This window comes from Coturnix japonica, chromosome 1 (assembly GCF_054131305.1).
Source record: "Coturnix japonica strain WE chromosome 1, WE-NBRP24, whole genome shotgun sequence".
NCBI lineage: Eukaryota > Metazoa > Chordata > Aves > Galliformes > Phasianidae > Coturnix > Coturnix japonica.
Window position 1 is genome coordinate 90015563 of NC_140663.1, and position 15838 is coordinate 90031400.

General features: G+C 38.1%; 2 protein-coding genes across 13 annotated transcripts in view; both read right to left on the bottom strand.

Moving 5' to 3' along the window:
• The window catches only part of SAMSN1 (SAM domain, SH3 domain and nuclear localization signals 1), a 255497-nt gene that overhangs the window by 196263 nt on the left and 43396 nt on the right, over positions 1 to 15838 (bottom strand). For both annotated transcript variants that reach the window (XM_085547533.1, XM_085547520.1), the window contains exon 3: positions 13077 to 13125. The gene's annotated coding sequence lies outside the window, so the exon portion shown is untranslated. The remainder of the gene's footprint in view (positions 1 to 13076; positions 13126 to 15838) is intronic.
• The window catches only part of NRIP1 (nuclear receptor interacting protein 1), a 69475-nt gene that overhangs the window by 10241 nt on the left and 43396 nt on the right, over positions 1 to 15838 (bottom strand). For 7 of the 11 annotated variants that reach the window (XM_015880379.3, XM_015880406.3, XM_085547489.1 and 4 more), the window contains one exon: positions 13077 to 13125. The exons of 3 other annotated variants lie outside the window; for them this stretch is intronic. The gene's annotated coding sequence lies outside the window, so the exon portion shown is untranslated. Of the gene's footprint in view, positions 1 to 9598; positions 9670 to 13076; positions 13126 to 15838 lie in introns of those variants that run through there. One more of the 11 variants, XM_085547514.1, reaches the window with a different exon arrangement.

Sequence of the window (15838 nt, forward strand, 5' to 3'; positions counted from 1 at the left end):
TACAATTTAATCCAGAAAATAAAGTTCTCCAGCTACCAAAAACAAACAGTTTATCTGCAGATACATTTTCACATTTCAAAAGCTCACAGCACGCTGTTCTTAGACAGGAATAATTAGCACTTGATACCCTGCTTTGTGCTTAAGAATATAAAATTGCATTTTTTTCACTATCATACATTGTAAGGTCATCTTTAAGCTAAAGCCTCAAGCCAATGCACCCTGTGTTATAAACTGCTATTTGGCAAGATATTACTATTCATAACTACAATTAATTAAAAAATAAATAAATTAACATTTAAAAAGGCAATTCATTTACGTCAATTCCTCTGGTACTCAAAAAGAATGTAGCAAGAGATGACACTTGTAGCCAGTACAGATTACATGTAGGTACTCTAAACAGCAACTTCCTACTTTCACGGTATTTTTGGTTTGTTTGTTTGCTTGCATGTTTGAAATTCCTCAAGGGCAAGGAAATATTCATAATTCTACAGAAGTCTGATTGAGGCAAGGGAGCTTTCACTGAAGAGAATGAAATCTGAAAGGCATATAACATGAGGAAGAGGACATCACTAACTCTTTCAAAGAGGCTATTGTGATCTAGTACCACAATGGCTATTACAGCATTAAAAAGACCCTGCCTAATGTGCAACATGCAAATGTGAAGTCATCCGTCAAGAACAGAAATCATGTTTCCAAAAAAAGAATCTCTAAACCTATACCTTACTTGTGTAAGAATCCTGGAACTAAATTAAATGGTTTGAAAACAATCTCACAACTACGTGTTTCCAGCGAGTTTTGAACCTGGTTCGCTTATCTCTGATACTCTCTAATCTCAAGCGTGGTCATGTGGAATCAGAATCAGCTCTGGGAATTAATGTTTAGCTGGAAACAATCGTTCAGTAACCTTTTCAAAACATATAGACTAAACCAAAGAATTTCCCTGGAAATGTGCATTAAATATGATCCGAGGAAAAGAGGAGAGGAAAAGAGGAGAGGAAAAGAGGAGAGGAAAAGAGGAGAGGAAAAGAGGAGAGGAAAAGAGGAGAGGAAAAGAGGAGAGGAAAAGAGGAGAGGAAAAGAGGAGAGGAAAAGAGGAGAGGAAAAGAGGAGAGGAAAAGAGGAGAGGAAAAGAGGAGAGGAAAAGAGGAGAGGAAAAGAGGAGAGGAAAAGAGGAGAGGAAAAGAGGAGAGGAAAAGAGGAGAGGAAAAGAGGAGAGGAAAAGAGGAGAGGAAAAGAGGAGAGGAAAAGAGGAGAGGAAAAGAGGAGAGGAAAAGAGGAGAGGAAAAGAGGAGAGGAAAAGAGGAGAGGAAAAGAGGAGAGGAAAAGAGGAGAGGAAAAGAGGAGAGGAAAAGAGGAGAGGAAAAGAGGAGAGGAAAAGAGGAGAGGAAAAGAGGAGAGGAAAAGAGGAGAGGAAAAGAGGAGAGGAAAAGAGGAGAGGAAAAGAGGAGAGGAAAAGAGGAGAGGAAAAGAGGAGAGGAAAAGAGGAGAGGAAAAGAGGAGAGGAAAAGAGGAGAGGAAAAGAGGAGAGGAAAAGAGGAGAGGAAAAGAGGAGAGGAAAAGAGGAGAGGAAAAGAGGAGAGGAAAAGAGGAGAGGAAAAGAGGAGAGGAAAAGAGGAGAGGAAAAGAGGAGAGGAAAAGAGGAGAGGAAAAGAGGAAAAGGAAAAAGGGATTTGATGTGTCTAGTGTGCATGAATCTCTAGAATTGTGTTTAACTGTAGTGAAAGGATTGATATATTAAATTTGATATGCTTTCTTGACCAGGCAGCTACTGTGCGTGAGACATATTTTGTTGTTTTGACTCTTTCTTCACAGGTTCTCGTATTCTACAAATAAACAAAATGCTTGTTTTGCAGAAGCTATTTTCAGAACCAACACAACCATACACCGATCACAGCTCATTAAGTCATGTTTACCAAGACAGAACTAAAGCAGCAGCACGACTCACAACACAAATGCTGTAACCTGGTGAGACACTCCGAAAGTGGAGCATACCATGGGAAATCAGTCCTACATCCTTTTAAACAGTGCCCAGGGAGAATCTGTAGGCAGAGTGAGGGAGATAAGAGAATATTAAAACATATACCAAGCTGTAGAAATAATGGATGTCCAGAATATTAATTTTACTTTTGCAGCTATCAAGAGTTCTTCTTTGTTTGCAAACTACAGATACACTTGGCAGTTGCAAAGATTTCAGTGGCAAGATAGCAATAAACTCTAAGATCCTTTGGTTAACGTGAAGAATTACTGCCACAAAAGATAATTAAATCAGAGAACAAACCCTTCTAGGTTAAAACAACATCTGAGCCAATAATTTTTTGCTGACAGATATGTATATACATACATAGCTTAGGTACAGTATATTGCTAAATCCCTGCTTTGTATCAGAAATCTCTTGAGATGAATGCAGTAGCTGAGGCCTCTTCACAGATTTGATTCAGGCTTTTAAGGCATTTTAAAGGTTCCTCAGGCCTGTCAGGCTGAATGACTTCTGGTTTTATTTTTCTGTATCCTATTTTCACAGATGGAGTAATAACAGATGCAAACTTCAAAAAATGTGACTGAGAATAAATATATTAAAGGCTGTAAGTTGCTTTACAGCTTCAATAACAGCACTGAGCAAGCACCTAAAACAGGATTTCAAATGATTCTGCAGCCTCACAAGCTGTCTGTGGTGAGAATCTGCAGAGCACAATGAAATTAAGTTCTACGCAGAGATTCCTAAATGTGCTAAGAATGGATATTGCAGCAGAATTTTACAGTAGACTAAACATGAGCGTAGAAAGGAAAAATGGCTGTCTCACTATTATTTATTTTGTTCTGAGCTCCATTCCTTGGTCTTCTGCAGACATGAAGGATTCATTCAGAGCAGTGGTACAAGCACTTCTGTTGTCTTTTTTGCTAAGGTTACAAGCAGTGAAGGAGGCATGATTCAACAACCCACTGCAGCAAATGCATACAGCGGCACAAACGTGGAGGTACTTCAAAGGCACTTAAGCATGTACTTTAAGAGAAGCGAGTATTAAGTGTTTTGCTAAATCCCTGCTTTATTTCAGAAATCTACTGGGATGAATGGAGCAGCTGAGACCTCTTCACAGATTTTATTTAGTCCACAAAGGCATTTTGAAGTTTTCCTTTCCCTTTTATTTAAAAAAGGAGAAAGAGAAAAGAGCAAAAATAATTAAATTATAGAGCAAAGTTCAGCAACAGGTGAATACTTGCACAGTTGCACACTAGAGATTTTATGAATCAATACGCCTTTTTTTCCTCTTTCTTTTTTCTAATAATAAATTCATGGAAACCTAACACTTTCCCCATGATCACAGGATGTCACTTAGAGAAAGCAAACACCAGCTCCTTCCCAACAGCTTGGCATACTGTTCACTTGTTGATGGGGCCTACTTACACTAAGAGATTTTAAACAGGGAAAGGACAGACTAATGCTTTTAAAAGGCAGAAGCAGGAGAGGGCATGATGTGGATCATGTTGCAGGTTGAAAGGTTGCTGCCTGACTTTTCCAAGGACTCCAGAGAAGCTGAACCCCGGTAGCCAGGACGAGGATGCTCCTCACCATTCTGCCAGCCACAGTCCTGCTGCATGCAGAATCACCATTCACCCTCTAAAATACCCTCTCTGGGTAACGACAGGGCAGGAGAGTCTTTTCATAGCTTCATAAAATCACAAGTAGGGATCTTTTAAGGCCATCTAGTCCAAATCCCTACAATGAACAGAGACCCCCTACAAGTATATCAGGTTTCTCAGAACCCTGTCCAGTCTGACCTTGGATATCTCCAGGAATGAAGCATCCACCACTTCTTTGGACAACCTGTTGGATCCACTGTCTTACCACCATTATTTGTAAAATATTCCTTTCTTACACCAACTTAAATCTCCCTTCTTTCAGTTTGAAATAATTTCTCCATCTCCTGTCACAACAGACTCTAGTAAAAATCTGTCCCCTTCTTTACCACAGTCCACCTTTAGCTACTGAAAGGCCGCTATCAGGTCACTTGGGAGCCTTCTCTTCCCCAGGCTGAACAGCCCCAGCTCTCTCAGCCTGTCCTTGTAGTTCCATCCCTTGGATCACTTTTGTGAACACATTCCAACAGGTCTGCGTCTCTCTCATACCAGCAACCCAGCACCTGGACACAGTACTCCAGGTGAGTCTCCAGCAGCACAGAGAGGACAGGATCACCTCCCTCAATCTGCTGGCTATGCTCTTTTTTGCTATGTTAAGCTGTATATACTGCCTAACCTTACTTTCTGTCATTAGTAGAAATTTTAAGGTTTGAGTTGAAAGGAATAAAGCCAAATCAGGCCAGACAAAGCCTTCACATGATTGTAGCTGCTTAAACAGTCAGGTTTTGGTAAGTTTTGCAGAAGATTGATCCTCTAACAGTTGAAACAGTAACTTGAAGGGATGAAAAGAGAGATCATTTTATTGAAGCACACAAACTGCAAAGACCTAAATCATATAAAATTGGTGCAAACATAGAACTAACACCACAGCAGACAAGAAATGCTTATTTTTCAGGGAAAATAATACAACTGTTAGCAAACCAACAACTGAATGGAGAAAATAACTGAACTGTGCTGGAAGGCTATTTAATATTCAGGATTACTCTGGCTTTTGTTTTAAGGCCTGCTAAAATGTAAATATTAACAAGTGCAGATCTCAACTGTGGTCTCTGAGTTGTACACAAAAGGGGTGGCAGTTTATACATTGCTCCCAACAGGTGTGAAGCATGGGATTCAGACATCCAAGCTCAGCATCATTCTGCTCCTCAGACTTCAGGTCTCTTCTCCACCCAGACCACACCACATCACTGCATGGCAACAAGGAGCTATGGGACATACATTGTACGTTAAGGGAGAATATAGTATTTCTCTGTCTTTTAAGGAAGGTGTGGAAATAAAGACCTTTTCCTTTTTAGGCAGATATCCTTCAGGGAGGCAATAGAGCAGATGGGAGACATTTTATGCACATGCGAGGAGAGATGCAGAAGCTGGCACACCTCAAACTGACACACAAAGTATCTTCACAAGTAAGACCAAAAGCCCTAGCACTGTTGACTACCCCACAGCTTACAGATACCCATGTCACTTTTGATTTACACCTGTAACTGAGTATTTCATGTAAACTTCAGTCAATTCCTCCACAGAGACCCAAACACATATACTTATCACAAATACTATTGGAGGAGCAGTTCTTTTTTATTTCAGTAAGTGTTATGCAAAAGGTACCTTAGAGTTCATTTCTTGATCAGGATCTGCTTTCATTCAAAAACACGCACACTTGCCAGCTCTAGTAATAGGAATATCAATTTCTAAATACCACTTGTGAATATTCAACATTTAGGACTGCCTCGTATGTTGTTTCTCAACAGATACCAAAGATACCAAAAGCAAACGGGCTCAAAAAAAATGCATCAAGATCTACTTTCAGGATACAGATACTAAATAAAATATACTGATAGGTACAGCAGAGTGGACAGAGGATGCATCTTCACAATCTTTGTATATCACTTACTTCATAATTACTTTACTAACAACCAGACTTCTATTCTACCACCTTCCCATAACAAACAACTGATTTTCCTCTTAACAGCGTAAGCTCCCCAAGAATGCTATTTGATTAATATACAGTGATTAATATACAGTAACTTCAGGATAATCGTGGGTTTGCCTTGTGATTACTGCATGTACATAATACACTTCCACACATTACGGACCATCTAGGTGCTGGAGGTAACTGACAGTACAACCATATCACCATACAAAGGCATATTTCTTGGATTTGGAGGAGTAACGGTATGTATTCAGTAATTTGACTTCAGTCATTTTTATGTTATTTTAAACAATAACTGGTTGTACAAAGGCCAAGCTATGCCTGACTGAAGGCAAGGCAGTTATTACTGAAAATAAGAGATCTGTTCCACTTGGGATCAAATGTCTCATAGCTGGCTGTGAATGAAATACATTCTAAACTTTCTGCAGAATGGGTTTTAACAAACAGTAAAAAACAACAACCCACACAGTAGTTCCATAGTAAGGTATAGGATCACACTCACACAGTATTCAATTATATATGCACAGGGCTGCTCCAAAAGTAATGCCTCCAATTTTATTATGCTGAACTATGATGCCAGAGGCAGATAGTGGTGGTATGGTGATAGAGACTCAACCTTCCTGACAATATTTCAGTACATTTTATTGTCACGCAACAGACTGGAGCTGGTACATTTCAGCAATGGTGATAGCAACGTGAAAGACACGCCATGTTCTGGGTGGCCATGCACAGCTGGCATAGCATAATCAGCTCAATCATGCAAATAAGCATATTACTACCAGGGAACTGTGTACAAAGCTGAATATTGGATTCAATGCATTGAAAACAATGGTGGCAATATTTGAATACTATTAACTTTACATGCATTGGGTCCCACTGTTTCTCACAGAGAAACAGAAAGAACACCATAAGGACATTTGTCAGGACCTACTGAACCAATATGAGGTTGAAGACAATAGTTTCACAGATTGAAACATTACTGGTAAGAAGATGTGACACCGCCACTATGAGCTGGAGTCAAAATGGCAGTCCACAGAGTAACAACAGGTGAAGAAAAAGTTCGAGATTCAGTGGGTAAAAGGATGTGTGCTGCCTATTGGGAATAGGAAAGGGGGATTCTTCTCAATATCCTGAAACCCAGACAAACCAACTCTGACCATTGCATTGCATTGGAACACTGTCTAAGCTGAAGGCTTGAACTTCCAGAGTCAGGCCAGAGAAGAAGGTAGCCATTCTCCTGCAACACAAAACTGCAGGCCTATCTGTTTGAAGACTGGGGAGCACATTGCCAATCTTGGCTACTCTGTCCCACCACACCAATTGCATGGTTTAGATTTGGTGACTTCTGTCTTTCACATCTTGGGGATGATGAAAATTTATTGTGTGGGCCACATTTTCCATCCAACACCACCATCACAGCTGTTGTGAAACAGTGAGTCAACTCTGCTGGAACAGATTTCCTCCTCCCATGTATGGCATACAGGCTACTGCTTATCACTGGTGAAAATGCATGGTTGATGGCCTTGACTATGTTGAAAAATAGCGTTTTGTAGCTGAGAATTTGCTCAAATAGCGTTACTGTGCTCTTTGTATCTGTTGTAATTTCCACTGTAATAAAAGGAGGCAGTACTTACAAAATGACCTATGTATAATCTCAAATATATATATATATATTTGAGATATACAGAGATTTATAGATTTATATATGTGTGTGTATGTATATATATATATAAATATATATATGAATCACATATATATACATATAATATATATTTTTTCATTTAAGTGAAAGGACAATATTGTTTCTGTTTTAATGAGACATGAGCCTTTTGTAGGTCATGTTTCCAAAGGCTAAGGACACAGAAAAGGCTCATATAATTTCAGCTAAGTGGAAAAGGAAAAGCCTGCATTAACTATAAGGTTTTTTTCTAGTTCAATTACAATTACAGAATTGATTTTATTTTTTTCTCCTAAGTAGCAATAGCATCAACAGAAATGACTTTATAACATAAGAACAAGTTTAAGTGAAACTTGGGGAGAAAAAGCTAACAATATTCTGTGAAGAATGTCACAGAAATTCCTCATCTTTAAACTGTGCCAGAGTTTATCTGAAAATACTCATATTGATTTCCAACTAAAATACTGAAAGCCTTTTAAGTCATACAGATGTATAGAGATGACTAGTTAACAACACTCTCAGACTTTAGGAATTGTGCTACAACTCAGCCTAGGCCACGAGTTACACTGACCTAAACCTCAAGTCAAACTGTAACAACTAAAATACTGTCTTAGCTCAAAAACAATGAAAACTATTACTTCGTATAGCTACTGAAAAGCCACTGTAAGAACAGTGTAATGCTGGCAAGGGGAAATGGTCAATACAATTGACCAAACTACCTTTCAATACAAAGGGAAACATCTTGAAATTATTTCTCAAATTTTATGTTGAAAAAAATGACAAACATGTTAAGCACAAAGATGCCATGCTGTTATGAAATTGTAGAAAAGAGGTTTTACTAACATGTTTAGGTTTGTCTTTCATAAGTGCTATATAAACCAAGTAATTGCAAAATAACAAGAAATGACTATCATTACCAGACAAAAAAAGTGAAGTAGTATACATACCCACATTAAAACTACACAAAACAACATAGATGTGCAATTCATTTTGAACAAAGTATGTGTTTTTCTGCATACAAGAACATAGCTAGCAGAAAAGAAGTTAATAAAAAAAGTTTTGTTTTTTTATTTTATTAAAAAACCCCAACATCTTAAATATAAGCAACAGCTAATTTGGGACCACCTTTCAAAGTGCATGTCAAACCAACAACTTCACTAAGTCATATGCCTACAACGCCAGTTACAAAACCAACTTCACTTCAATGTGACCATATGTCTAAAATTAAGCCTGTGCCCAAGAACCCTGTTGAACACTTGTAGCACCAGCAAATCATTATCTTGCTGCTAGCAAGTCTCATGATTCTGTAGGAAAAAGTCAATCTCAGCCACCATGATTAAATCCAGTAATACACAAAACAGACTGGTTCAGAAGCTGCACATTTAGATGCATTTAAAAACATGGTTCTATAGAAATTTGCCTAATTTAAGAGTGAAGCTGCTGCCAAAGCACATAACTCCATGGACTTTCAGCTGCTTGCTCATCACCTTCCTTCCACTGACACAAGTGTTCCTACAGAAAGTTCCTAATGGGCAAGTGGTACTAAGGGACTGAGTGTCACCAAATGAACCTCCCAGAACACCACCACTCAGCGGCTGCTTCACTATTCTCCATGCGGGGACATCTGACTACTGGAAAAGCGTGTAGGACAAAGGACACAGCTTACTTTTTCAAGTCAAACCACGCTTTAGTAAAAAGCAAACAATAGAAACACTACCACCTGTTGAGGTTCCCGAAGAAGAAACCCAGACAGACCATCTCTTGAACAAAGACAACTTTACTGGTCAGATGAAGATGCCTTTACGAAGCAGAATTTCAAAGTCGCATATTACCCATCTACATGTATGCATAATTTATACACACAAATAGAACAATTAAAGTATTTTTATATTATACCGAGGCACCCTATGAAGCTGCAGTATAAATCCTACTAAACTGAACTTAGTTTGTCCATCCCTAAAATAGATTTGACATAGAAACACAAGCACAAGGTCAAGGTCACAGATCAGCAAGAAAGATTACAAAGAGGACTGATGTAAGAGCTGGCATTTGATCAAAGCTCCTGGTGCTGCTTGTTTGCTGTTTTTTCCCCCCCTCTTAATATACTTACCAGAAATACCACTACGCTTTCTTTACATTGGTGCATCCTAGGTTTAAGCACTCCCCACCTTTAAGGACAGCTGACCTCTGCTTGTTTACATTAACAAAAGAAGTTAGGAAGGTAATACTGAATACTGTGCAAATGAACAGGTTAAACACTACAGCAACAGTTAAAAGAAACATTAAAACTCAGAAGCTGAGTGAGAACAGATAGAAATGGAAGAAGTCATATAATGACCTCTCCATCCACTCACCCACTATTACATTCTCCAAGCTTGAAGCATGTGCTGAAAAATATTTATCTTGCTGGTCATGCGCAACAGACACCTTCTGACACAAACAGGAGAAAGAAAAGGCATGCTGAGCAACACAAAGTCAGACAACATTCAAACCTGCATCACCATCACAAAGATGAGGAGTTCCTTCTATTAACTAGTAACCTGAAGAACAGTATGGCTTATCCAGCACCGCTCTGATGTTAGTCTAGATATGACTGGGAGCAGTTTACATTTAGATAGCGCTATACCTATGAATAGGTTTGTTCATGTTGGTATAAAGCTTTTATTGGAACTCATTTAGGGATAAACTGCTTAACTTCTACATGGGAATCTCAGACATGGCAGTAAAACATTGTCATCACACATCCATCTTCACCATGTTTCTGTTTTAACACATTTAATGATTTCTTTTCTCCATCTACTTTCTGTACAAATATGACATTAGCCATTCGATTGGGTTGGCTCAGTCACTAATGAAGGGGCTTAAAGGAATAGGACAGGAAAACAATGTCAGCTTAAGAAGGCTCCTTTTCAATAACATTCTTTACACAGATTACATTGCCACTCTTTCGTGCCACAGTATCACCTGAGTTACCACAGCCAGAAACCACTCCTGAAGCCTGGTATGCAAGCTTCTCAGCACAACAGTTTAGGGGTTTTAACACTGATACTGACCCATGATACCCTAAAACAGTCTCTGTTTAAGATCAAACTGAGTTAAATTTTAGACCTTAAGGCAATAACATTCTGCTAACCCTTTTTTAACCCCTTTGAGCAACATGGAAGAAGGTATATTAAAATGCAAATTTTACCTTTCCACCACTAAAAATGCTAAGAAAGCCACTGTACTCAAATGTGAGGAAAGAAAAACACACATATGCACAAATGTCAAGCAACGATTATGATTAAAGATTAAGAACTTCAGAGGCTCACCCACCACCTGCAAGTTAATGACACTTTCTCTGCAAACCAAACACACACGAAAATGTACAAAGCATCTTACATCCAAAATCATTCATAGAAATTTACCTGTATAGTTAAACAACACTTTAAATCAAGCCTATTTGAAGTCTAACTCACACCAAAGAAGTCTGATGCACAAAAATTATTTCCACTTCAATTGAGCTTGTAAATAAGTCAATTGCAATACCACAGCCGGCCTTTTCTTATATTACCAACTTTCCACTTGATTTTTTTATAAAGATTAATCTGAACTAAAACAGGTCAGCAGCTCTTTTTTTTTTAATCTCCTCCTGCTAAATACAGGTTCACCCCCCACAGTCCCCACAGGAACAGGGGGCTTCAGCTACTTCTGAATTTGGATCAAACTGTATGCTTTCCAAGTCAAAGGGATGTAAGTAAACTACTATCAATGGGCAGTGGATGATTTATTTTTTTATTTTTATTTTTTTTTCTGTGACAACATAGACATTTCATGTCTGAAATAAAATAAATAAAATTCTATTCTATTAGAAGACTCTAATGGGCAGAGGCAATGCTCTCAGCAAAGAGAGCCTAAAGATGTAAATGCAAGCTATTTGGTGTGTGCTGTCTTTTAAAAGAGGGTAATGACTAACTGCAATGAATGAACAGTTAGCCAGTAGAACAACAAAACCAAAATGTCAGCTGGCACAATGAAGAGAGTGCTTCTTTCTTCTCAGCTCAGGAAAGTAGTCCACAGCAGCTGATCATCTTGAAGCACTGGCTGGCTGCTGTGCCTAAATCCATAAAGGCACTATTTTTATGTCAGTTTAAAAACAAAAAAGGTCCGTTTTCATGTTTATGTGAAATTTCAAATCTAGACTTTTTCCTTAAGTCAAAATAACATTTAGACAAATGGTGAAACAATAACTCAACTCTTTTTTCTTTTCATAAACTTAATTTTACTGACAAATTAGAACCACAGATTTTAATAGGACAACAAAATGACAGGAAAGTTATGCACACCTACAGATCCCTGCACCACAGGCATCAAATTCTATGCAACACATCTTAATATTGCAGAATTAGGCACATGATAAATGGACACACTTCATACTGAAAAACAGTGATAGATCACCAGTATTAGATCCCTGACTAGTCAAGTTGGAGCTCTACAACTTAATGAAAGCATTGTCACGTTCAAGATTTGAATGCAATTTGTAATATAATCAGTTATTATTCAGGGCACAGAACAAGATTTCCTATTCTAAACTAGACCAGAATGATTATTCCAGCTTGCCAGTTCCTCAACACACAACTGCCATAGCAGGTGATCTGTTTTGCCACATGCTGGAAGCCTAACAAATTAAGCTAGCAGTAACAAAGGCAATATGGGGAAGATGGTTAATTCTTTTCTGTAAACCTTTCTAGCATTGCAGAGGGAGTGAGGAACAATACAGGAAAAACCCAGAATTGGAATTGCAGTTTTAGGCTGTTTTACTTAATGCCTACTGGTAAAGTACAGAGAGAAGGAAACCGTCATAAAAAAAGAAATAGCAACTCTATGTCAGAAACACAGTAAATAAGGACAGTTCACGTAAGTTGAAGTCTCCTATGTACTGTATAGTATAAAGTCATTATTTAACAGCATACAAAACCACCACTCTGTCAATTTAGCTAATCAGGCTAGATATTATTTTCAACTTAGTCTGCCCTGGTAGAGATCTGAGCACAGCTGATGGGTCACAACCCATGTCCTTTGCATTATATAAAGCCATCTTTCCTTGACAGAATCATTTCCCAGCTCAATATACCATCAATAAGCAACTCCAGTGTTTTCTGAATCAGCATACAGTAAGGCACTGTCAGTGACCAGAAGATAAAAGATAAGTTCCACTTGCTGCACACATTCTTACTAAATATTGTATGTTGTTTTGTTTTTAGAGTGGTTAAAAGAATAAAGCCATAAAGCTAAAGGTTTTCATTCTTCCTCCACTGCTAAACTTGGCCAGTGAACGATACCAAACAACTTAATAAAGACAACATCAATGTGGTATCTTTCAACACAAGTTCAAGCTCACACATACCTGCACAACCCAACTGAACTGATAGATGACTCACAAATACCAAATTAACAGAAGTGAATGACACTGGATCAGCAGAGGTACAAGTCAAAAAGGGCAACAAAAGAAAAGTAGTAGGGAATAGTCTAGGGAGGGGAAATGCCCCTACTCTTCTAAAACAACCAAATACAATTTAAAATCATTTATCAAGAGAAGGTCAGAAGTTCCAGTAGTCAGTTGATCATGTCTTCAGCTTGTTGGGATGCTTTCAGCAGATGCCAACCTAACAATCTCAGACCAAAAATTTTCCAGGCATGTGAAATAAACCATAATCTGACTCAGAATTCTTAGGAAGGATAAGGACAAAAGCTAGCATGATTTAGATGTGAAGCAGAACAAATAAATAAATAAAAAAAATAAAAATGCAGTGTATTAAGTTTGTTTTCAAGTTCACAGTCAGAAACTCATACCTTGAAAGCATCAGTGCTGGAGCTCTATGAATCTGCTTTTCACTCCACCCTGCCAAAAATAAATACATTAAATCAGAATGTAGAAACGGAAAATGGAGAGCAATTTTAACGGAGTTAATGGATGACTTTCCTATTAGCTCATAGAAACAAGTCTTCCATCAGAAGTAAAAGATGTTTCAAGAGACTAGACTTAGTTCTCCTCTAAAATTGGTTATACTTGTGGGGTTAGTTTCTGATAACATCAGAGCTTGAACACTGTATAAGAGTCAAACAAGCTGGTAAGGGGTAACACACCAAAACAGAGGTGATGGGTTTTCTTACCCCATCCTAGAAAAAAAAAAGAAGTAATCAGGTACTATAAATATTCTGATATTACTGTTGTCCACTTACTGATGACAAGGCTGACATTGCACACTGTTTTTCTAAGATGTTACTCGTCCTCTCCTTTCTCCTTAACAGTTACCTGCATTTAGTCTTCAAGCCCCATCCATCTACATGAAAACAACAAACCACCATTCTGCACTACACAGAGAAGAGTCGTTACTGTAATCATTTCCTTCAAGACCATGCCCATGTAGGCCTTCACTTCAAGTTCAATTGTTCTTCTCTTACACTAGATGTGGTCTAAAATGTCTCACTTGAATTCTACAAGCATTAGTAACCCCTTCATTTCTGCTCACACAGCCTAACCACTTACTGTGTCCTTCTTCCTTGCTCATATTTGCACAAGCTGTTTAACAAAATACACAGGCACCCCTCGCACAGGAAATCCGTTATGTTTTTGCACTGCTCCGCAGATGACAATAAACCAAAACAGCTGCACTCTCGAGGCTTGCACTTCACAAGTCATTATAATAAAAATTAACCAAATTCCACTGAAGTAGCTCCAACAAACCATGTGTCAAAACAGAGGTTACGCATGCCGCTTGCCTTTCGTCAGAAATCCACGGCCATCTCTATTTGTTCTCTTTCCCTCATCATAATTTATACAAAGTTTAAAGATCTATGTATCTGTACCTATGAGATGCTAAGCACATAAAAAATGTGAGTTCTACTGGCCAATAATTAGAAGAAGCCACAGAACTGGTCTCCAGAATAAATACATTTTCTATTCCCCTTGGAAGAAAAACCCAAACATTGAAAACCACACACAATATGGAAAAAGGGGTAAGGAAGGGCTAAAATACACTGCAAAAGTGTATTTTACACACTTCTCTTGTGTTGCTGCTCATAAAATGTTAAGAAGAGCTCTTTCCCTTCATTGGCTGGTACAACAAAGATATCTCTACCCTGTTGCAAGCTGTATTCATTCCTGTGAGCACACACGGAAGATTGACTAGAAAGACCAGCACAGGGGAAGGAAGCACTGCTCCTAGCAAAAACTGATTATCGGGATGACAACACTTGGTTATTTATTTAATCACAACAGAGACTGGTGCCAAAGCCAACATGAACACGGAAATTTCTGAAGAGGAACTTTAATGCAGAGAAAGTACCTGTCCCAAGGAATAGTTAAATATAAACTCAAGACCTAGTTCAATGAAACAAAGAAAGCTTTTTGTCTCAGCTGCCTTAATGAGATAGCCTTGTGAACCCAAACAGCGGGCTTATTTCTGCACGTGCTCTGTATTTATTTATTTCTTTTTTTAAAGCATACTTTCTCCTCCCAGTCATCAAATTAGGGAGATTGGGTTTACTGGGTCTGATTTCTGCTTCACTGCAAACAAAACTTATCCTTTCTTTCTTCCAAAGCTCCTTTGTTCTTATCTTTAAATCATATAACCCAAGATTTCAGTTGTAGCACTTTTCTAAAGGTGAAAAGTTTGGCTTACCAAGAATAACCTACTGGGATGCTAATTCCACTTGCATGCTTTATATTCCGCCAGGTTTATGGGAGCAGGTTCATCTGTGCTTGACATTTGCTGGGATACAGTGTATGCCATAATTACTATTGTAAAACATCTTACATATTCGTGAATTCAGACTACTACCCCCAAAATATATTCAGACTGTAACCCCAAAAGTATTCCAAAATGAACATTTTAAATAAACCAAACTCTGTTCTTCTAATTTGCTTTTACATATAAGAAGCAAAATGAACATTGAAAGCAAATTGTTTCTGTCAACTGTGTGATGAAACACAGTTTAAAGGAGCATGAACAACATATGCCTTTTGCTAATATATCTTAATGTAACACACATTTCTTTTTTTTTCCTTGCAATTAATCAGTTTATCTGCCTTTGATTACCATAAAGCAAATAGATATTTTTCAAGGGCAAGTTCTATCCATATTCCTTACAGATCAATCATGAGAAAGATAGCAGTATTTACAGCAGTTTTGCACAAACTTTCAACTACTTGGTAAGGATATTCAAGTAAGATCTTGCCTTTTCCAGGTAGCGCCACTAAAACTTCTCATTAAACATTTTTCTTTGTTTGACTGGCAAATTTGATCATGAGTTTAATTTTTGCACAGTAAAGCTCAGTCATTTTTAATTACAAATTGCCTTGCACTCCAACATAGCTAACTGGATGCTCTAAGAACCCCTTGACATAGTGACTTCATAATCCTTGGAGAGCACTAGAAGTGTTCTTAGAAACACAGAACTGTTAATAGGAGATGTTTTCCCTCCACTGATTGTCGTGTCAGCTGTAATTCTGCAAGAGTCCATACTTGAAAATTATGGAAAATGTGCATCTGAACTACCCTTCCACGAAATGATTTTCTCTTTCTCAAAATGACAGTACTGGTAAAATAAAT